At 32.4% G+C, this 25585-nt stretch overlaps 1 pseudogene; it reads left to right on the top strand.

Moving 5' to 3' along the window:
- The first annotated feature begins 2778 nt into the window (after window positions 1-2778).
- LOC149539066 (putative auxin efflux carrier component 1d) overlaps window positions 2779-25585 on the top strand; it is a 75383-nt pseudogene continuing 52576 nt past the window's right edge.

The raw sequence follows: 25585 nt of genomic DNA, 5'->3' as shown, positions 1-25585 counted from the left end.
ATAAATCTAGACTTCAAATTATTTTTCAACTTTTATTTTAGTTCTATACAACATAGCAGACCTATCTTATCAAGAGATAGGGGAACAAAATGACAAAGCATTTGAGAGAGGGAAGACTAAAGTAAAAGAATGAATAGAAATGAATGACAAAGCATTTGAGAAAGGGAAGACGAAACTAAAAGAACGAATAGAAATGAATGACAAGTGCCTTTAGTTTAAAATTGTGGTTTCTTCCATTATTGTTCTTTCACTGCTACTCTTATAACTCTTGAGTTATACTCTTCCTTTATAATTATTCCCCACCTTTACCTTTGTATTAGGATATTGCAGGGACAAAACTACTTAAATCTCTTTAACTTTATTGATTTTCTCTTTTTTTAAAGAGTGCTTGTAATAATTCTAGATTTCAAATTATTTCCCAACTTTAAATTTATGTGCATGCAACATGGTAGACACATCTTATCAAGAATTAGGGAAACAAATTGAAGAAGCATTTGCAGGAATGAATAGTAAAGTAGTGTAAGCTATTATTCTTTATCTTTCTTAGCCTAAAAGCTTCACCTATTCTTAAAAGTTATTCTTATGCTTCTATGACCCATCAACTTTATCTATTCACATTTCCTTCTTATTCTTACACTTCTTATGCTTTCTTGCTTTGGAGGAAAGAATAGGTGTATCTTTTTTCTCATTTAATAATTTCATATTGTTTCTTTTCTTTCACTAGTTATTTTCAATAGATCCTATTATTTTTAAAACATTTTTAGTGATATATATTAATATTAATGATATAGCTATCATTGTGATTATAACTTTATGTTTGCTTTTTTCCTTTTTCCATTATGTAGCAAATTAGTGTTGGTAGAAATGGCATTGTAGATTTTTTTTGAATTATATTGGTTTGTTATATATGAAATGGACAAGTATATAATTTTATAACATTTATGAATATAAATTATTTAAAAGATTAAAATTACCACATTATTACATTTTCAAACAAGCTAATCATGTTTTACATAAAAATAGATTTTGTTCAGATGCTATTGATGTTTCCAAATAATTACCTAATTATATATTAAAATACAGTTGTTGTAGTCCTTTACACTCTTAAATATTAGTCTTTACATCTGAAATATGTCAAAGTAGAATTTTCTATGACCTTAGTAAGGTCTAAATATTCTTTTATCACATTAACTTAGAGATCTTTAACACATAGTTTTATTTAAAACAATGAGCCACTCAGTCACATGACAAAAAAAGAAAATCTTATTTAGCACGTTTAGGTTTTTAAAATGTAGGAAACAATGCCAACAATACCTATAGTCATGATGCACCTTGACATCAAAACTTCATACTTCACGTAATTTTAATTTATCAAACTATATAATCTTATTTACAGAAACTGTATAATTTAGAGTTCTACTTAGTAGTCCATCAACAAGGCACATATTTAGTAATCCATAAACATAACACATATCCCTCCATATCTTGGAGGGGAATATATCTTATTCATACTTGAATAGAAACAAGAAAAATATTGTTATTATACTCTCCTAATTTCCACAGTGCTTATAACAGAGGCAGAAATTCATTTTACAGGTTCAACAAATTACACAGAAATGCATAATACAGACTAAGGTGGATGAAGCCATGTAGTCTCCAACAATATGCACACAATATTCTTCGACATCTTCTCTGAAGGAATTCCTTCAGAGGAACTTAATCTTGCTGTCAAGGAACATATACATCCCTTCCTAATCTTGCTACAGGATAAGCATACATATAATTGAGCCTAAGCTCACAATAAGCCCTACCTTTCACTATCCCCATAAATGTTTCCAGATCTGCATGCCCTTGCTTTGATCCACGATAATCTGGCACCCAGCGAATTACCTTTAAATCTTCTGATCTTTCAAGTTTGCAATAATAAATCAACTTTATAGACTCCCCCGCTCGTGCTACATAAGCATGTTTTTAAAGCAGATCACTGTAGTTCCATCTATTGCTGAAAGTAGAGAAAAAGACATACAAGGACGTCTTTTCCTTGAAGATGTTAAGCTTAACATACATCGTACTCCTGTCAAAAAGGTTATCATAAAGCTTGTACAACCAGTGCCTATTGATATCTAATATAATAATCACAAGACTAAGTAAAGTTGAAAACTTAACATAATTCTTCGCTTGGAGCAATATAGGCACAGTGCTCAAAATTCCCCAAAACTTGGTGTTCACTTCAACATATTCAAACCATGCGGGGATGGCATAATTAGTAGCTTTGCTGCAGTGGTGTTTCTTTGTGAATATCTTTTCGAAGGCCTCTGTCTGAGACAGCTGCTTGCCTACTGAGATTGAATCAGATATCGGCATAACCCTCTCAATAAAGATTATATCCTCACCCCACGAGTCTATCACTTTAGATAACTCCTCTATAGCACAACCATGTGTGATTTAATAATATCCATTGTACTTCACCCTTCGCCAAAAGTACCCATCGATTGCTGGATCTAGTACTGCCTCAATATTAACTCTTGCTAAATTGCGAATATCTCCAGAGCAACCAAAGTCGCTGCGATTACCCAAAAGAACAACAGTTTTCTTGTGGTAGCATTGCCTGAGGCAAAAGGACAAAACTGATAAGGCAAAGATTATAATTGGATTCAAGCGGAAAAGCTGCCAGAGAGCATAAATCCACTGAACCCATTGTAGCTGTGCGTGTTCAAGCCAACCGGGCAGCATCTGCTCCCAAGAAGAGACCAAGTTCCTCATTTTCTTTAGATGTTCATGCTGCACCAGTTTCGTGTCAATTTATACCATGTTTTATGGTGTTCACTAGTTCACAAAAGTAATTGGATTCCAGGTGTGGTGTTCTAGAAGCTAGAGTGCAATTTATACGGTACACATGTTTCATATACACATACACAGCAATAATATGTGTGTGTGCCCGATATGTTGGAGTTGGAGATTCTTTATTACAAAACAATAATATCAAAATAACCATCGTCCACCTTTGACTTGGCAGTATTTTTCAAGCTGCATGTGAGATGTTATTATTGGAAATCGAAATTCAACTCTAAAATTAAAAATGCTTAACCTCTACACCACCCCTTTTGGAAAATATATAACTCAAAGCCATTCAAGAGCAAGGGATCCTATGCTTTATGCACCATAATTATAGACATTCTAGAGCTAAGAGATAACAAGGTCATTAAGCACCATAATTATAGGTAATTCTAGAGCATTTATGTATCATTTAGTATCATGTTTGAAGCAATTCAAGTTTGTTTCTTGTTAAATTACCGATTTATTTTTCATATAGTTTTTTCAAATAGTCGAGCATTATTGTTTGATCTTCATCCTATCATATTCCTATTTTAGGATTGTCACTAAGATACTATGTTTGAGAGAGATATTACTGTTGTTTTAGTTAGAAAGACATGAGACATCAATGAAAGACTTATTTGATAGTTTTTATTTGAGTTTCTTTATCATTATATTTACTATCACTTCAAAGCACTTAATCCTAAAGTTTCATGAATATACATTTTCTTGTACACAAAATGGCATCCACCATGAGGCCTTTCTAAAGCCTCATTTTCTAATCCATGTATATAGATTTTGTTTAATAATCAATTTTGTAGATTCAATCACTTGGAGGCTCACTAATCATTCAGGAAGATGAATCTCATAAATATTTTTGGACTCGTAAGAACATATATGAAAATTTCTTTTGTCATTTTAGCACTTTTACACTCTTATTTTTCACAATTTACAATATTCTGAAACACATTTGAAAGTTCCTGTACAACACTTACCAGATATTAAAATGCATTTGAAATTGTGGCCTTCTCTCTTTCCAAATCTAGCCTGAATGGAAAAAATAATTGAAATTTCAAAATTGCTACTAGGCCTATGCTCTTCTCTTTATAAGTGAATCAAAATGCCAAAAAAGCCAAATTTGCCATGAAAATAAGCTAACGAATGAAGAAATACATAGCCTAATTATAAGCATCATCTCCTCATTAGATTAAAGGCTTTAAATTTAACAAAACATGTCTATCATATTTGAAAATAAAAGGTAGTAGGGATATGCTCTCATCATTTTATGGTGATCAAAATCCTAGACCTCCTTTTGATTTTAAATCTTTTCCTTGTTTTTAAATAGGTAGATTAGAAAAGCCATAGAAGGGCATACTACTTGAGATTCTCCTTAACAGGGCTGGTGAGAGGGGAAACCCTAATTGAGATACATAACTACTTTAACAGTGGTTGATCTGACTCACTCTAAAATGAAAGACTTGCCTTCTTGATGGGGGTGGAGATAATTTTTTTCAAAACATAGCCTTCCTCTAGTAGGATTGAAAGGGATTGTGCCAAACCATTTTAGCATTGGTGGAAAGCTCTCTTTATTGGGAGGTAAAACTGAACATGGTTAAATCAATCTTCAATAAAACCTTATAGTCACCAACTAGCTTAGAGCCATTGCTAGGAATCCTTTAACTTTTTAGACTTCTGCTTGGAAATTCACTTTTTAAAGAAAAATGTTTTTTGAGTTTGAATATGCCTATATTTCACAAAATCACATCTTGAGAACTCAAAGCTTGAAATTTCAAGTCCCTGTAAAACTTGATTTTGTAACTTTTAAACTACAGGTTTCAGGTCCTTGTAAAACTTGGCGGTGCTTCATGGTTTATCTTTTGCTTTTCTGTTAAGGGTTTCAAGTCCCCTTCAAAACTTGTTTTTACCTTAATCTAAAACATCTTGAGAACTCAAAGTTTTAAATCAAGTTTGGACATATATCACAAAAAATAGAAAAATTTGGTAAAATGGAGCATTTAAAATACTGCTTAGCACTTCTTGAAATTGTAGTAACAACTTTGATGGGTTTGTCAATGCTTTGGAACTTGTAATAGTTCATTTCAAGTTCTTTTCAGTGCATCTTTTATTTATAATAACACATTTACCTATTTTCACAACACATTTGTGTTGCAAGTTTATTGGGAAAGCAAGATACTCAGAGGGGGGGGGGGGGGGGGGGGTTGTGAATCCAAATCTATATATTCTTTTATTATTTGAAATAAATATCAAACTATCACCACCAACCCTTATCTCAACAATATCATAAATTACATAAACAAGTACTAAGATGATATTTCATATCTAATCTATTGATCACAATGATAAGCTTGAAAGTATATCATGAACATATAACATATAAGATTTGGTTACCCATAAACTCTCTAAGGTGAAGGTAAAATTGGGGTGGGGATGACACCCACAAATCATCACTACTATAACAATAAAGTGTTCCTGTTAGGGCTACAATGTTTGATCACTTCTGGTGATCTACCCTATGAGGGGCTTTCCCTGTTAAGAGCTTACAAGACTTATTCAGTTTACTTTGATTAAAGGGTTTAAACTTACAAAAAAGTAAGCATTGTATTAGGATATTTACATAGGCCTATTAGGATCACTCTATTAAGAGATTTAACGTGATTCACTTGTTAGAATCTATCAGTTTTTTATCCTTTGATTAACACTTTGATGCTATATTATAGATCTCATCTTTTCAATTTTTGATCCTTTCTCTGATATGAAAAACTTTGTTATGTACTTCACTATTAAGTCGCTCTTCTTGGTCTTTGCTCCTAACATCCAAACATATCCTCTTTTGCACATACATTTCTCTCTTTGTTCTCCCTTTGTCTCATTCTAATTTAGGGTCTGGATCCTCCTTAAATAAGTAATTGGTGAAACTTCTAGATCAAGATCAATGATCTATATTCAACACTTTTTACATTTATGCATTCCCTTTTTATGATTGGTTGCCTACCTTCCCCAGGGATTAATTATTAAAACAAAATGCACATTCATCTCTTTGAATTACTCCTTGATCATTAAAACATGCATAGAAATTTGCCAAAATAATTTACATAAGTGTTTATGCCATTTCAAACTTATATACCAAAACTGGTTTACTTGGCATAAGAGCACCCTAATACTTAGTCATAACTATTATTTATTTGTTGTCGCTCAACATTCACATTGCTTGGCATAGACTAACTTCTTGGTATACACTATTACACGGTATCTATTGGAATACTTGACAACCACTAATTTTATTGATAGTAAGTATTTCTCGGTCCATACATGATATTTACATAAATCAAATACATTGTTTGGCCTTAATGGAATGGCTTGCTTACAGTGATGATTGACTAGCTATGCCTTATCAATGACTAAGTGTTTGAAACTAATTAGCAACATGACTTGGAGATCAATGATGTCCTCCTTTGACATTAGTGGCAAAAAAACTTTGTCATGAATTTAGCATTTCATTCAAAATTACAAAATATTATACTCCCTCTTAGACTATGACACAATCTTCATAAAGACTTCACAATATACATCATAATATCATATATACATGACTTCTAGCACACTCTTAGTGCAAAAATGAGTGTACATTGTCACATATCTTCTTGATTATCTCTTATTCCACCTTGTTTTTGTTACTTATGGCTCCTAGTGCACTAGGGTTAAATTATATTTATCCAAAAATGGTTTGTGAATGTGTAGAATCATGGCCAATGCATGATCCCAATTGGATCTAACATATTCCAAAATGTGAATCTTTATTTCTAGTTAAGTAGCTAGATCAACCAAATTGTTTGCAATGAAGAGCTGAGGATCTCTCTGTACTAAATCTTTTGTAGTTGTCACTTCTCTTTACATGATGTCCAAATGAGATATCAACATGAATTGAATAGAAATAAAAATTTAGCTTATGTTACTATCTTTAGCCATCAATTTGGCTAATCTCCCTTGAGCAAAAGTCAACCTATTAAAATGAATGGAGCGTGAAATTGCATCCATGCTCAATGAATGTGTTGTTTAACAATTTTTTCTCCTAATTTGATTTATACCTTGACTCTTAAATTGCCCAATGTTGGAAAATAAAAGGATGCCAACAACATGATGGATCAGTGCACACTAGTTTCACCTCCCCCTGAATTGAAAGGTACAACTACCTTATATCTGAAAATATTGCAATAAATTATATTTTTAGTAGACTGGAGGTTATGGGGGGATGCTCTTAACCTGAGAGCAATAGAGGATTACCAAGATGCCCACAACTACAAGAAAACCAGGCAATAAGAAAGATTTCGATAGTCCACAACACCCAATAGAATGACTGTTATAAGCTATCTTCCAATGTTTTACCCTACTTCTATCTTTTAATCTACCCTTAATCCTATTACTATCTCTATTGAATGTGAGGATGCAATACAAACATGGAAAATAAACATAAATACACATGAGAAAGAAAAATGGAGTTGATCCTATTGCTAACACTTCACCAAAATGGAATCCAAGAAGTAATCAATTGTTCCACATAGATTTGTCTTTCAATTCTCAAGTAAGTTAATCTGTCATGACATGAAACTATGGAAAACAAATAAAAAATTGTATGAAAAGAGCAAAATGGAGGTACTTTTAAACTACTAACACTTTACTAAAATGGAATCTAGCAAAAAATTAATAGTTTCATACATAATTTTCCTTCAATTCCACAAAAATCTAATCTAATCTAACATGCAATGAGTAGAAAAAATCTCAAGAAAACCAGGTAGATGGAACTACACAATTGATTCACAACAAAAGTTTTCCGATGCACTATTCAAATTTGAAAATTACATATATAGGCCCTCTTAGATTTGGCCAATTACATTACATGATTACATTTCAAAACATTTGAATGGGAATATCTCAAAATATGATTGACTGATAGTCATCCATTAAAAAATGTATATATGCGAGGAGAATTTCTATATTTAGCTACAATAAACAGAGGAAACAGAGAGGGAGAGAGAGAGAGAGAGAGAGAGAGAGAGAGAGAGAGAGAGAGAGAGAGAGAGAGAGAGAGAGAGAGAGAGATAAATGGAAAAATTAAGACTAGGATGTCATCATGAAAAGCATTGCAATGCTTTAGTTCTTCTTTACCACCAAAAACTTGTCTACCCTCAATACTTCTAGCATCATCCTTATCTCCTTGACACCTGGGATGTAAATGTTGTCATCTCTCACCCTTAGTAGTCGTGGTCCTCTATCAGATTCTCCACTATGATAACCTTAGACTTGAGCTTCTCTAACACTCTTTTCAGAGTTCCATTAATAGCAACCAACTCTGAAATATTTGAATCTTGAAAGTTTGCATGGCTAGTTGACTCATCTACGAATTCAAGGAACTTTACCTTCATCCTTTCAATGTTGAGCAACTGATTATTTGTATTGATGTGTGACTCTGTGTGCAAGTTTTTAAGATACACATAGACCTTCTCAATTACCTTTTTCACAAAATTCACTCTTTTCAACTCGTGTTTAGCTTTAACTAGGCTTCCATGTTTGAACTTAACTGATTTCTTCCAATGAAACAAGGTCCCTTTTCCATTTTAGAGTATGCCAAGATCAAAGGCACATCACCTTTCATGTCAATTACTTCTTGGACAAGTATCAGTTTACCTTTAAGCTTCTTAGACTTTGTCAACATTGAGACTTGATGTGAAGATATTGCCTTCCTTAATTTGTGTGCATCCAATATCAAATTGCCCAAATTCTCAATTAGAGGGGGACCCTTTAACTTAAGGTCTTCAATCCAATTTGGAGCAATCTATTCAAATTTCCTCGCCTACTGACATTTCATCAAAATCTTTAAATTTTCCTTTGCACTTGGATTAAACATGCTTGGAGAAGCACTATCCACCAGTACTATAGCCAAAGGTTCCAATATAGCTTTGATATAATCAACCAATTCCTTGTTGGAAGCCTTCAATGTATTCTTTTCTACTTTCAACTACTCCAATCTATCTTCAATCTTGTAATTGGTAGATTTCCATATTTTGACCATAGAGTCATGGATTGGGAGTCCTATATCATCCGATTTTATTCAAAAAGCACTAGGAGCTAAGCTCTCAATTATTTATTCTTTATGTGGTTTACCTACCTCTACCACCATGTGCCATCCATCCAAATCTATGGCCAAAGTAGAAAGAGTCTTCTAGTTCTTTTGTTTACATGTTGGTTGTGATGGTTGTTTTGCTTGTGAATTTAAGCTCTTTGGCAGGGTGCTATCCTCCATTCTCCTTCACTTGCTATCAATAGTCTTCTCTAGCAAAGAATAATCTTGAAGGACATTGAATGTTGACTCAAGATTTGAAGGATCAAATAGCTTTCTAGCTATGACGGGAGTCTCCTTTTTCCTGTTAGAAAATGGAAAGGACACCATTTTAGTAGTAGGATGCTCAAGAATATTGCCTTGATTTACATCTCCTTGTTGCTAAGGAGTGTCCAAGGATTGTTGATCACCACCTTGTACATCTTCTGAAGGGTTGTTTCCTAACTGGTTGTCATCTTTGTCTAAATTAATGGTGGGCACAACATATTTTTCTTCTTCCTTATCCTTTTCCTTTTCTTTCTTTGCCTTAGTTTCTTCAAAATTTATTATGTTCTTCTCAAGTGATTGATCTCCAAACCCTCCACCTATTGTTTGTGAAGGAGCCATATATATATAAAAGTGGAAGTAGCTATGGTAGAAGTAGCTATTGATGAGGTTTGGGTAGCACTTGTAGATGCTCTAGTAGAAGAACCACTGGCTCCAATCCATTTCTTCTTCTCTCTAGTCCACTCTATCAATTTGTCATTTATTTTCACAATTCCCTCCATTAGGATTTCCAATTTATTAATTACTAGGCCCTAAGGTGGGATGGACATGAAATGAACATAACATGTATAGAATGACATGTGTGTTTTGTACATCCTAAATTAAAATATGGCATTTAATAAACTTGAAATTTTTTGTACTTGATGATATTTAAGAAACTATAATTCATACAAACATGGAATTAAATAATATGTGTTTAAACATGAAATGAACATATGTTATGAACATGTACATAGAATTTTTTAGACATGAAACAAACATAACACATGTACATGTGTACATTGTGTGTGAAAAATTGTTTCAATTAAGTTGAGATAGAGTCTAGATCACATGGGTGGACTACCGGACACATAACTAGGTTAAATATAGAACTAGATTTGAACTATATAATTTAATAGGTATATTGTCATGATCATGGCTAAGATTACCAGGGAAATAAGTAGGACTATGGTTACAGTTAGATTTAGTGTTAGGTTTAGAGTTAATTTTAGGGTTAAGCTTAAAGTTAAAACATTAAGGTTAGGTTAATACTTATTATTAGGGTTATAGTTAGGTTTAGAGTTATAAAATTAGTACTACATATTGTTCTTGTTGCACATGTCTCATAGTGCATGAATTAATTTGATTAAGGTTGGCATTCAAGGTTAATGTTATATCATGGTTATGGTTTATATTATGGTTCAAGGGTTAATTTTATAGTCAAGGTTTAGTATTTTAATTGAGTTTAGGGCCATTATTACAGTTTAATCATGATAAATTTTCATTAAGTTAAGGTTGGGAAAATATTTAGGGCTAGGGTTAGGAGTGTGTGTTCAAATATGGTGTTCTATGTTGAGTAAGCTATAATGGTTCTAGAGTTAGGGTTAGTGTTGTGATTATATTTATATAATCAAATCTTTAGTGTTTAATACTAGTGTGAAACTTACGTTAGCATTACAAGTAGAATTATGATTAGGTTTAGGATTTAGTGTTAAATTTTGAGTAAGTTAATATAATTAGGGTTAGGGTTTAATATTAGGATTAAGATTTATGTTTATAGTTGCATGTTTAATCTTAGAGTTAGGACAATGTGGTTAGGATTTAGAGCTATATCATTAGAATCATGATCAATGTTAAGGTTAATATAATGTGTAGGGATCTTTAGTATTAAATTTTTAGGGTTAGTGTAGATCTAGATTAAATATTTTAGTTAGGATTCATATTAGGGTTTTTTATTATTAAGAAGTGAGGATAATGCTGTAAAAATTTATAGCTAGTCTTCACATCATGGTTAGGTTTAGGGATAACAAGGGTTAAAATGATATGACTTTAGGTTTAAAGGTTTATGTTTAGGGTCATACTAAAGTTAGATCTAAATACTTATATAATTATGGTTATGCTATATCCTACATGACTAAGATTAAACACTTGTAGGATTGTGGAACTATGATTTAGATTCTATGGTTATGGTTAGAATCAAGGTAAATTCTATGGTAAATATATAATGTTTATAGTTAAGATTAGGATTAAATTTACATGAGGGTTACCATTGTGTTAATGACATTTAGGCTTAGGATTGTGACTATATATATATTAGATTATATTTTAGTCAAGGTTTAATTAGACTTAAGATTTGGGCAAGGACCTTAAGGTGAAGTTTATATTAGGGTTCATATCATGACCTAACTCATTGGAACTAATGTTAGGGTTAGTTCATTGACATTATTATTAGGGGTAAGCTAAAGATTTAAACACACAAACATGTGCACACACACACACACATGTATATATATATGAACTTAAATTTTAATATATTACAAGTTCACATGTGTACATTAAAAATTTAAATGTACGTGTATATCCACAATATGTATGTATACATACATTTATACATACATACGTAGATGCACACACACACACACACACACACACACATCTATCTATCTATCTATCTACACACACACACACATGCATGCGCGCGCGCACACACACACACATACATGTATGTATATGTACATACATGTATGTGTGTGTGTGTGTGTATACACATGTATACATGCATATATATGCATATATATACATACATATGCACATGTGCATATACATATACATATATCCATGTATACACATGGTATATATATACACATATAAATATAATATATATTTACATACATAAATGATATATGTACATACATATACATGATATATATACATACATACAGAAAACATAAATAAAATGAAACAAAAAACATATAAAATGAAACTAAAATTGTATAAAATGAAACTAAAATCATTTAAAATGGGTGAATAAAGGGGAAAATCATACCTTTTTTGAGGTTTGATAATTTTTGGATGCCCCTCTCTGTGTTGCACTTCCAATCGAAACTCTCTATTTGAAGCCTCACTATCAAAAATGACATGTGGGGTTGCAGGAAATTCTTTACATTTCAATTTCTATTAGTTTTGATCAAAACTTTTTTTACTAGTTTTGATTGAAACTAGTAAGCCTGAGATTGAGGTTAACAAACCTCGGTCAGGCTTGGTAGTTTTGATCAGAACTACATTGAAATTTTTGATTGAAACTATTAATGTAGTTCTGATCAAAACTATGTGGCACTAATACTTTTGATAGAAACTAGTATTTTTTAAAGTTTCAAAATAGCAACTAGATAGTTTCTATCAAAACTTTATAAAAACTTTCTATCAAAACTAGTAAATTGAAAATTCGTAGTTGCACAATTTCAGAGGAATTTCTTCCTTCAAAAATGTGTAACCCACTATTGTGGGTTCACCCTAATGGTGTAGTTTTGACTATGGACTACAACAGAGAAACATGGTATAGGGTGGTTTTTGTTGGAAATGTAGATGGAGTAACTTGGGGGGGGGGGGGGGGAAGGGGGGTGGGGGGGGTGGTGAATTAGTTACCACAAAAACAAATCCACAGATCCCTTAGATGTCAAACAAGTTACTTACTTCTATTACTTAGTAAACATTCACAAAAATGTTGTAACTTGGTAAGAGTGATGAATGTTAACTTTAACAGATCTAAACATGCATGAAATGATTTGCAATCATGAAAGTAAAATGCATGAACACATGAGACACTATATTTAATGTGGAAACCCAATATGGAAAAAACCACCAAGTAACTTGCTACCAATTTTCACTCTTCTGAAGTGAGCCCTATTAGGAGCCAACCTTGTTAAAGGTTACAAAACACACTGTTAGGTGTGACCCTATTAGAGGATTTATTCACCCCGTTAGGAGTGGCCTTTTTAGAGGTCTTTGGAACAATTCAATGGAACTGTCCACCTTGTTAGAGGACTTACAAAATGGCTGTTACACCAACTCTATTAAGAGATTTAGGAATTACTATTACAATGGTTAGAAAGTAACAATGAAATGACCTGAATGAGATGCAACTAAATTTGCTGATTATAGATTTCTATTCTACAACATTAGATCCTCCTTGATCAAATATAGCTTTGTTGCTCCTTAATGATCTCTGGTCATCCTTTAGAATTCACTCTCACAATAATCAGTCCACCTTCACATTCATATCACATCAAATTCATCACACTTAAAATTCACAACTTGACCTCTCATATATACCATTCAGATTATCAAGTCAGCTTAATTCCAAGTTACAATCATCTATAATCATTACCATAGTTAGCAAGAAATAATACTTAAAACAATTAAGCATTAAATCATAAATTCAAATTTCTTTACTAGCCGACCCTACTCGGTAAACACTGCTTCAAAAACAATTTCTCGAATTAACCATCTCAACTTGGTTAACACTACAAATTCTACGAAATCCTTTGGCTGCCAAGTGAACTTGGTAAGAACTGAATTTCCTTTGTTGACCATGAGAGTTTGGTAAGAACTATTTTCTACCACATTTTCCTTTGATGACTGAGTGAGCTCAGTAGACATTGAATTTCCTTTGCTAACCTTGAAAGCTTGGTAACAACTATCTGCACAAGGTAAAGTCTGAGAATGCTCGGTAGACACTAAAAATCTTCTTGCAAACTAACTAAGCTCGGTAAGTGCTAACAGATGAATTGTATGATATTTGTATAATATTAAAGACAACATACAATTGGATAATTGTATCCAACAATCTCCCTCTTTGGCATTGATGGCAACACAACATGTCATAGCATAATGAAATTTGAGAACAATACTTTCTCTAGTAGAAGGTTTTCTCCCTCTAGAATTTTACACCTCAAACTTCAGTTATCTACAGGAAAACTCTCCCTCTTTCATAGTAATCTCTCCCTCTTGCATAAACTCTCTTGCTTGTAAATTTTAGAAAGGTATGACAATAAACTCTCCCTCTTTGACAACACATGCCAAATACAACACAACTCAAATGAATTTCAATGTACCTTAAGTACTAATTCATATGCAATGTCTTCATTACTTTGCTACATCAACTAATAGATCTTCAACTCTTTTCCTATTGATGTACCACTAAAATTGTATTTTAGTGAGCTTTAGATAGGGGAATGACCCCTAACTTACCTCTTAGATACAAGAATGAATCCTTAGGTAGTGGTTTAGTGAATATGTTAGCAATTTATTCCTTTGTATGGACATATTCCAATTTGATCTCTTATCCTAAACCAATTCTTTGACAAAGTGATTGGTTTTTGAATGCATCATTGAATTTTTGGATATGTTAATTGCACTTGTGTTATCAGAAAACATGACAATTGGTTCTTTTATTTCTTCCTTCGTAACTTCCAATAACTATTTGAACCAAACAATATTAGAATAGTTTACTACTATTACAACATACTCTGCTTCTGCTGTGGACTGGGATGTACAATTTTTCTTTTTACTTGTCTAAGAAACCAACCTCTTTCCAAGAAAGAAAGCTCCTCCACTTGTACTCTTTCTATCATCAACGTTTCTTGCCTAATCTACATCAATGAACACTTTTAAATCCAACTTTCCTCCAAGTTTATACCATAATCCATAATCTTTAGTGCCTTTCAAATATCTCATGATCCTTTTGATTGCCATCATGTGATTCTCACTTGGTTTTGTTGAAAATCTTGCTACAATACCAACTACAAGGGTAATATCAGGTCTTATATGCACTACATACTGCAACTTTCCAATCATAGATCTATACAATGTCTGATCCATTTCCTTTGATTCATCATCCTTGGTAAGTTTCAACCCAGTACACATAGGAGTCCCAATTGGTTTGCAGTCTTCCATACCAAACTTTTTTAGTATCTCCTTGATGTATTTTGATTGAGTGATGTAGATACCATTCTTATTCTGCTGAATTTGAAGACCAAAAAAGAATTTGATCTCTCCAAACATTGATATCTCAAATTCCTTGTTCATTTGTTCTGAGAATTCTTTTCAAAGATCATCATTTCCTGTGAACAAAGTATCATCCACAAATATTTTTTCCAAAATAGTCTTATTATCTGGTCCTTCCTTGATATACAAGCTATTGTTATCATTAGTTCTTTGAAAACTGATCTGAATAAAATAATTATGCAATCTCTCTTACCATTCTCTAGGGGCTTGCTTCAGACCATACAATGCTTTATGCAATTTTTAGACCATGTCCTTCTTGTTTGGATCAACAAAACCTTCAAGCTGTTCAACATAAACCTCTTCATCTAGTATACCATTGAAAAATGCTAACTTGAAATCCATCTGATTAAATTTGAATCCTTTATATACAACATATGCAAGTAAGGTCCTGACACCTTCCAATCTTGAAATAGAAGAAAAATTTTCTCCATAGTCTATTCCTTCTTCTTGAGAGTATCCTTTGCATACTAGTCTAGCTTTGTTTCTTGACATCTTACCATATTCATTTAACTTGTTTCTAAATACCCACTTAGTTCCAATCACATTTTTGTCTTTAGGCTTGGGTACAAGAGTCCATGATTTATTTTTCTCTATCTACTCTATCTCTTCATTCATAGCCTCAATCCAAATTTCATTTTCTAATGCATCTTTTACACTTCTAGGTTCAAAAATAAAAAATAAACAAGTACCTTTCAACTTACTTCTTGTCATAGTTCCTTCAGATTTATGTCCAATGATTTGATCTAGTGCATGATGCCTCCTAACATACTTAGTTAATATAGGTTCCTTGCTTTTGAATGCTTTGCATTTTCATCCTCTTGCACTTTAGCTTCAGGTTCTAATTGTTCTGTGTACTGCTTAGGTTGTTTAGACTTGATAGACATTGCCTCGATAGCATCAAAATGCGACTTGGGTTCCTATAGCTTGGTTTGAATTTCTTGCAACTTGGTTAATGAAGACTCTAGAGTAGAAGATTTTTGATAAATAGGTGTACCTGGCACTATATCAAGTTCAATGAAAACAAATCTCTTGTAGTCTTCTGGTTCTCTTTTGCTTTCTTCTTCAGTTCTTTCTACAAACTCATCAACTTTCACATGTGCACTTTCTATGACTTTGTGAGTAGGAAAATTCAAATATCTATATGCTTTACTCTTGCAAGAATACCCTAAAAATATTCCTTCATCACCTTTCACATCAAACTTACCTTTTCAAGATTCTTTCAAAATGTAACATTTTCTTCCAAATACTTTTAGGTAACTTACATTGGGTTTGTAACCATACCATAACTCATAGGGGTTTTGAATGAGTCCTTCTTTAGTTGTACTTGGTTCAAGGTATGAACTATAGTGATGATAACTTCCTTCCAATATTTGATAGCAATGCTCTTTTCAATCATTAAGGTTCTTGCATAGTCCATGATAGATCTGTTCCTTCTTTCAACTATTCCATTTTGCTCAGGAGTTCCAGGTGCTGAAACCTGCCTTTTGGTTCCTCTTTCAATACAAAAGTTATTGAACTCATGTGAAATGAATTCACCACTTCTATCTAACCTCAAGAATTTCAATCTTTTTCCTATTTCCTTCTCTACTCTAGCCAAATACCATTTGAAGTTCTCAAATGCTTCTGATTTCTCTCTTAGGTACATGACAGTCATCATTCTTGAGTAATCATCAACAAAAAGAATAAATTTTTTTTCACTAGTATAACTTTCAATTCCAATAGGTCCACACAAATCAGTATGCACAATTTCTAAAACTTCTTCAGATTGATAGTTCTTACTTTTAAAACTAGTCTTTCCCATCTTGCCAATTTGACAATTCTTGCATAGACCAACCTTAGGTTTCTTTATGTTAGGAATGCCCCTTACTTTCTTGAATTTACTTATTTTCACCAAGTTATCAAAGTTCACATGACACAACCTCCTATGCCATAACCAACTTTCTTCAACTTGAGCCATAAAGCATGAACATTCACCAATTTCAATATAAAACAAGTTACCTTTTGTTTGAGTGCATGATCCAATCAGCTTTCCTTTGCCATCCAACAATCTTCCTTTTCCATGCATGAATTCCACTTTGAATCCATTATTGAGTAGCTGTGCCACACTCAATAGATTGTGTTTAAGTCCTTTTACCCAATATGCATTACCACATACAAGTTCTTTGGTTAGTGAGATTCTTCCTCTTCCTTTTATGCAACAAGGTTAATTATTACCAAACCTCACACTGCCACCATCATAGTCTTTAAAATGTTCAAACTTAGTTTTATCACTAGTCACATGATGAGAACAACCACTATCTATAATCCATGTATTATTTTTGCTCACATGAGAAATAAGTGCCGTTTCCTCATCATTATCAGACTCATCTTTCACAACAATGTAAACAATTTCATCTTCTTCTTCATCATCAAAATCATTAGAGTCCTTAGCCATGAAAAATGTTTTCTTACTTTTGTCCTTGAATGATTTAAAGTCTTTCTTGCCATTGAACTAGTGACCTTTCTTCTCATCATTGTTCTACTTATTTGGGCACCTAGTAGCAATATGTCCAATTTCTTCACAAGAAAAATAGATTAGAGGAACCTTACCTTTGTATTTCCCTTTGCCTCTTGAATATTTCCTTACTAGTAGAGCTTCAACCACCTCAAGATCATTCTCTAAAATTTGTTCTAATTCTTCTTCACTATCTGACTAAGAATCCTTTATCTTCTTTCCTTTCTCCTTGAGTGAAAGCTTGGCTTCAAATGTTGATTCAATGTTCTTGGTAGCTGAAACATAATTATCATAGTTATTTAGCTCAAATGTAGTCAATCTTCCAACTATGGCCTCTAAATTTATCTTATGATTTGCTTCACATCTTCTTTCTTGAATTGCAGAAATTCTAATTGCATAAATGGGAAGTAGTGTTCTAAGAACTTTACTTATAACTATTTCCTCTTTGATATATCCTCTAGAAGCTTTGATTGCACTAACACTTGCTTTGACTCTTTCAACATATTTTGCAATGTTTTCATCTTCTCTCATCCTCATTTGATCAAATTGACCTCTCAAACTTTCTGCTTTGGATCTTCTCACATTATCATCACCTCCATAGATATCTTTTAGTTTGTTCCACATTTCAAAAGCAGTTTTACAATCTTTGATATCATCAAATTCTTCATAACTTAGAGTAGATGCAATATCTATCATCATGTTGTTGTGAGTCTTCTTTTCAGCTTGATCTTTAGCTTAGATCCTTGAAATCTTTTCCTACAAGCACCAAAACCTCTGATACCAATTGTTGGAAATGTAGATGGAGTAAACTGAGGGGAGGGGGGCAGTGAATCAATTAACACAAAAAAAAATCCACAGATCCCTTAGATGTCAAACAAGTTACTTACTGTTGTTACTCAGTAAACATTCACAAAAATTTTGTAACTTGGTAAGATTAATGAATTTTAACTTTAATAGATCTAAACATGTATGAAATGATTTGCAATCATGAAAGTAAAATGCATGAACACATGAGACACCAAATTTAATGTGGAAACCCAATACGGGAAAAACCACCAAGTAACTAGCTACCAATTTTCACTCTTATGAAGTGAGCCCTACTAGGATCCAACCCTGTTAAAGGTTACAAAACACACTATTAGGTGTGACCCTATTAGAGGATTTATTCACCCTGTTAGGAGTGGCCTTGCTAGAGGTCTTTAGAAAAATTCAATAGAACTATCCACCTTATTAGAGGATTTACAAAATTGCTGTTAGACCAACTCTATTAAGAGATTTAGGAATTATTGTTACAATGGTTAGAAAGTAACAATGAAATGACCTAAATGAGATGCAACTAAATTTTCTAATTACAGATCTCTATTCTACACCATTAGATCCTCCTTGATCAAATATAGCTTTGCTGCTCCTTAATGATCTCTGATCATCCTTCAAAATTCACTCTCACAATAATTAGTCCACCTTCACATTCATATCACATCAAATTCATCGCACTTAAAATTTGCAACTTGACCTCTCATATATACCATTCAGATTATCAAGTCGGCTCAATTACAAGTTACAATCACCTATAATCATAACCATAGTCAGTTGTAAATAATACTTAATATAATTAAGCATTAAATCATAAATTAACAAATTTCTTTACTGGCTGACCCTTCTCGTTAAACCCTGCTTTAGAAATAATTTCTTGAGTTAACCATCTCAACTTGGTTAACACTACAAATTCTGTGAAATCCTTTGGCTGTCGAATGAACTCGGCAAGAACTAAATTTCCTTCGCTAAACATGAGAGCTCAATAAGAATATTTTTCTGCCACATTTTCCTTTGATGACCGAGTGAGCTTAGTAGACACTGAATTTCCTTTGCTAACCTTGAAAGCTTGGTAACAACTGTCTGCACAAGATAAAGTCTAAGAACACTTGGTAGACACTGTAAATCTTCTTGCAAATCAATTGAGCTCAATAAGTGCTAACATATGACTTGTACGACATTTGTGTAACATAAAAAACAACACAAAATTGGATAATTGTATCCAATAGGTTTTGATGATGTGCATTCTGATGGTTGAAACTTCAAATTACATACCTATAGGTACTGCATTAGTACCCTTGTTAGGTCCAATAACTCGATGAGGTCTCAAAAAATTCTATAAGAACACATAAAACAATAAAACAATCAAAACAAGTCCAAAACCTTAAGAAAAATAACATATTAAGATGAAATTTTGTAAAATTATAATTACACTAATTTTTATACAAAAGGTTTACCTTCGTTGAAGAAGGGGTGAGAGCAACAACCCTAGCTCTGTTATCTAATGGATCAACCATGTCGCCTTGTGACAAAGAATATATATAAAAACATCAGCATAATGAAAGAAATAGTCAACTCAACAATTTTTTTAAAATAAAATGGTATATTGTATATTGGAGTTATTAATTGGTAGTAATTAGTTTAAATTATATATATATATATATATATATATATATATATATATATATATATATATAAAACACTTACAAGTCCCATGATAGTAACTTTCTTTGTATCTATGCAATTCAAATTGTAATCTATTGGCATCTCTTCCCTTGCACTTGTTGATTTTATCATAGATACAAAACCATGTAGATTTCTCTCAGGAACCTTCAAAATTTATAGTTGGTTTGCTTATTAGTTGACCCAAGATGCGTACTATTTATAAAACCTTCAATTTTCTCTATTTCTTTTTTCCTTCTATAAATGTAGACAAAAATTCTTTTACTATGATCATTTTCTTTTCATTGTAGATAATTTGTTGATAGTGCATACCTATGCATACTTTTTTATATTGAATTATCTACATCTAATTATTGTAATTTTAACAAGGTCCTACATACTCCATCAATTCAACAACTTTTTATAACTAACCTTTATACTATCCATGAAAAATAAGCCAAAACTATGTAATGATGATGGAGCTATGTAGTATATCCTCTTGTTAACACAAAAATCAGTGTTAATTGGAAGTAATTCCTTGGGTACCCATTCTTTCTAAAGATGTGTGTACCTCAAGGGAACCTTGATGTCACATTTTGTCTCATAATCATAACAACATGACCCCTCTTGAGTAGGGAAAAATTGAATGTGTTTATTGAATTTTCTTATAATCTTTTGACATCTAGTTCTTCTCTATTTCATAGACCTACTACATGTCTCACTATCGTCTTTTATTCTCACATTTCCCTCAGTTGAGGAAGACAAATATGATAGATACTTATTTGGTGGTACTTGTAGTCTATCAAATGAGAGATATAGTTGAAGGAGTGATATATATTGCTATAAAATGAGACAAGTATTTATGAAGTTGTCCTAAATTAATGTTGAAGGTAAAAAGAAAGAAAGCATGTAATAAACTTATACCTCTCGATCCATGTCACTGTGCAGGATCCTTGCCAAAGGGGTATAACTTGCTACATATGTAAATCATTTATCTTAAGTTTGTTACAAATTACATGATACTTATGCTACAAATTACATAGAACATAACATGAACATTATGCATACAAAAAATCATTATAAATAATCAACACCAAGAATTGAGCATCGTGACACATATTTCCAACATGTGTATCATAAATCACCAATGTTGTTATCATTAATCATTATAATATATTAATCATGATGACATATTGTTGGGAATATAAGAGGATTAATTGAGAGGTCAAGGGTGAATCAGTTACCACAAAAATAAATCCTACATCCCTTAGATTTCAATACAAAACATAAACTCTACTGAAACTATTGTTACTCAGTGAACACATAGGCACTTAGTTAACACTAACAATATGATGCAACTCAGCAAGCACTATAATATCAACTATTACTTAGTAAGTACTGAACATGCACATCTTAAGATATTAATTATGATTAACCTTAATTAACTTAGGTGCATACACATAAAAGAAACAACATGAACACAAGTGACACAAAGATTTAACATGGAATCCCAAGTTGAGAAAAGTCACCAATTGCAACTAATTATAGATTATCTTTTTTTTGAAGTGAGCCCTATTAGGAGCCAACCCTATTAAAGGTTACAAAAAACACTATTAGGTGACCCTATTAGAAGATTTTAGAGGTCTTTAGGTGACCCTGTTAGGAGTGGCCTTGTTAGAGGTCTTTAGACACTCTAATCTAGAAATGCTACCTTATTAGAGGATTTGGAAAATAGTTGTTAAGATAACTTGCTTAAGAAATTTGACACACTACTACAATGGTTAGAGAGTAACAATGATATGACCTAATTGCTGATGCAACTGTATTGCTGATTTTAGATTTAAATTTTGGCTCAAATACTTGATCTTTCTTGATTAGATTAATCTTTTCTGCCCAACAAGGATATTCTGCCTATCCTTCCATTTTACTTCCTCTTAGAATCTTCTTATCTTCCACACATTCTCACACATTGAATCCTTAACTTGACCTTATACTTATATCATAAATATTGTCAAGTCGACTTGAATATAACGTAGAATAATTAATATTCATCTCCTCATTTGGCTAGAACCAACAAAAAAATTCATTAAATTCAATATGCTAATATAGGAAAATCCTTTGTTAGTAAACCCTTCTCTATAGACACTAACACTAAAAGATCTTCCTGTGTTAACCAAGTGAACTTGTTTAACACTGCATGTTCTACAAACTTCCTTTGGTAACTGAGTGAGCTTGGTTAACACTAATTCTATCCAAATTTTCTTTGTTACAAAAGTAAGCTTGGTTAAAACTCAACTTCTGTGATCTTCACTTCAATGCCCAATTGAACTTGATAGACACTATCTTCTAGACTTGGAAAACACTAGAATGTTCAACAGACATAAGAAATTGTCTTCGTCACCCAAGTGAACTCAATATACACTGACTAGTAAAGATATGAAATTTTGTGTAACATCAAAGACAATATACAATCTCAATAGAAGCATAAATAAGAATAGTATGGATTGTGGAAATCTATTACAATTAATATACAATTGATCAATTTTTTTAAACAATCTCCCTCTTTGACATTGATGGAAATGCAACATGTCATAATACAATGAAATTTAAGAGAAAAATAAAGTAAGGAAAATATCCTTAGTTTCATTGTGATTCTTATCCATGAGAACTCCCTCTATTAGTTTGAACTCCCTCTGACTTCAGTTTCTCAATATGTTAGCAGACTCTGTCTTCAACATCTTCTTCTGATAGCAAACTCTTCCTCTTTGACATCTCATGCTAAAGATAATATACAATGAATTTCCAATGTACCTAATGTAAAGATTCATATGCAATCTACCCTTCCATTATTGCATCAACTTGACTGATCTTCAACATGCTCTAGTTGATGCATCACTAATCTTCATTTAGTGAGTTTCAGATAGGGGAATAACCCCTAACTTACCGCTTAGATACAAAAATGCATCCTTAGGTGATGTCTTAGTAAATATTTCACAATTTGTTCTTTAGTATTCACATAATCCAATCTTACCTCTTTTTCTTTTACTAATTTTTTGATAAAATGATATTTTATTGCAATGCACTTGGTCTTGGTATGCATCATAGGATTATTTTATATATTAATTGCACTTATGTTATCATAGAAGATAACCATTGGATCCTTGATTTATACCTTCATACCTGCCAACAATTGCTTGAACCAAATAATATTGGAACAATTAATTGCCACTGCAACATACTCTGCCTCTTTTGTAGATTAAAAAATGCAATTTTGCTTCTTAGTTGTCCAAAACACTAGTCTCTTACCAAGAAAGAATGTTCCACCACTTGTGCTCTTTTTTTCATCAACACTTCTTGCCCAATTTGCATTAGTGAAGGCTTTCAAATCCAAATTGCCTCCTTTCTTGTACCATAATATATAGTCTTTAGTACCCTTCAGATACCTCATCATTCTCTTTATTGCCATCATATGATTTTATTTTGGATTAGTTAAAAATCTTGCCACCATATTGACTACAAGAGCAATATCAGACCTAGTATGTACAACATACTAAAGTTTGCCAATCGTTGATTTGTATGTGGTCTGATCTACCTCCTTGGAACCATCATTTTTGGAAAGCTTATGCCAAGTAGACATAGTGTTCCAACTAGTCTTGAATCCTCCATTCCAAACTTCTTTAGTATCTCCTTGATATACTTAGATTGAGTAATGTAGATACCATCTTTATTCTATTGAATCTGCAAGCCAAAAAAGAATTTGATTTCTCCACACATTGACATCTCAAATTCCTCACTCATTTCATCTAAAAAACCTTTGCATAAATCATCATTTCCATAAAGAACGTGTCATCCACAAATATTTCTGCCAACACAATCTTCTTGTCTAATCCTTCTTTGATGTAAAGAATGATGTTATCATTTGTTCTTTGACAACCAATCTTCATCAAATAATTATGAAGTCTTTTATACCAAGCTCTAGGAGCTTACTTGAGACCATACAATATTTTGTGCAATTTACAAACCATATCCTTTTGCCTAGAATCTATTAGGTTATTCTATATAAAATTTTTCAAGAATTCCATCCAAGAATGTAGATTTCACATCCATCTAATAAAATTTAATCCTTTAAATGTAGTATAAGCAAGTAAAGTCCTAACACCTTCTAATCTTGTAATTAGAGAAAATTTTTCATCATAGTCAATACCTTCCTCTTGAGAATAAGAATAACCTTTGCATAATAACCTTTTTGTGTTTCATGAAACTTCTCCATCTTCATTTTGTATATGAGAAATGTTAGTATGCTAATAGAAACCAAGTTTAAATAAAGCTTCTACAAACTAAACAAAATTCATAAACTTCAAGATAGACTAAGATGAGCTCTCAATTGAGAATATGAGCCTATAATGGGCTCTCTCAATACGAAGCTCTCTTGTTTAGTAGCTTTGTCTAAATAGATAGGATGCATGCTCAAGCTTATGCTTCAAAAAGGGCTTCAAATGGAGTTGCAATTTGGGTGTGAGTATATGGTTTTGATGTAAAATGGCTTCTTAAAATGGCATTATGATTTTACTTCATGGATTGTGTTATTTTGCAAAGGGGAAGGATCCAATTTATAGGAAAGAGGCTTGAGGGATTGAGGGCTAAGATGCAAGGATGGGAAAAAGCTCATGGAGGGCTCAGATTGCATGAGAAGAGAGCACATGGATTATGCTTCCTTATAGCCAATCAAGGAGTGACACATGTCACAGGGTGAGAGGATGGAGGAAAGGGGAAGGATGAGTCAAGAAAGGAGGCTCAAGGGATAAAATCTTCATAAAGACCCTCATAATGGCTTGTAAGAGCAATAAAAGGGCTTGGAAGAGTCATTTATGGCCTAGTGGACTTCATAAAGTTTTATGGTTGAGATATTTTGAGGGAGATGAGAGAAATTTCAACTTGGGCTTGATTAGGAGGGTTTTAAGCTTGCTTAAGATTGTGCAAATGATTAGAGGATGGATTAGGATGGTTTAGGATTAGCTTAGGGATAGGCAAGTGGATGGCATTTAATGAGAGTGGGTGAAGGAGGAGATATTTATTAACTTTGGCTTGGGTTAGTAAGTTTTAACCCATGTTTAGAGAATGTGACAAGGTTAGGAGGGGATTAGGATTAGGTTTAAAGACATCTTCTAGAAGAGTCTAGATTTTGGATGAGGATAAAGACTTTCTAGAATAGTATAGAATTTCCTAGGATGAGGATGAAGACTTTCTAGAAGAGTCTAGAACTTCTTAGGATGAGGATAAATTAGATTTTTAGGAAATAAATAAAGTTTTATTTATTTCAAGGGTTTGGGTTGAGGAGATATTTATTAAATTTTTTTTAATAAACATGAGGATTAATATTTAATCTTAATTAAATATTTTGAGTTGGGATTAGGGGTAGGAAATGATGGGATTAGCCTTTAATCAAAATTAAAGAAGGATTAGCAGATTTTGGAAGAGGTTAGTGGTCTTAAGGAAATTGGCCAAGTTTTGGGCAAAAAATAAATTTTTTATTTATTTTGGGTTTTTTGGTCAATTTATTAATTAAATAATTAATA

Source organism: Cupressus sempervirens, chromosome 9 (assembly GCF_028749045.1).
Source record: "Cupressus sempervirens isolate cs-2001-9-10 chromosome 9, ASM2874904v1, whole genome shotgun sequence".
Taxonomy (NCBI): domain Eukaryota; kingdom Viridiplantae; phylum Streptophyta; class Pinopsida; order Cupressales; family Cupressaceae; genus Cupressus; species Cupressus sempervirens.
Note: the sequence above shows the minus strand (reverse complement) of the source record. Positions and strands in the feature narration are given on the sequence as shown.